Here is a 368-nt window from a genome sequence, read left to right on the forward strand (position 1 = left end):
GTCAGATACAAAAGTTCCATTTCTTGTTATAGAGGTCTTGCTTTATCTTGGCTATACCATCCACCAGAAAAGAAGTATAAAAAGTAAAGCCTTATTAATATGCTGAGCTGTAAAAGGCTCAAGTCAACAACTTCTGACATTGCCAGTCCTACGGATAACCCACCACTATTATGGTCTACTGGACTATATTGGAATATTTTGCTGAATTCATGCACCTACAATATTTAAATGGCAATGGAATACCCTTCTCTGACAAAACTAAGCAAAAAAAGAATACAAATGTAGGACCATTTTGTATCTGTATATTCAAAATAGGATAGATATACAGCTACTTTCTCTTAATTCAATGAGCAGAAAGATTTGTACTA

Source organism: Octodon degus, unplaced genomic scaffold (genome assembly GCF_000260255.1).
Source record: "Octodon degus isolate 3935 unplaced genomic scaffold, OctDeg1.0 scaffold00005, whole genome shotgun sequence".
In the NCBI taxonomy this organism is placed as follows: Eukaryota; Metazoa; Chordata; class Mammalia; order Rodentia; family Octodontidae; genus Octodon; species Octodon degus.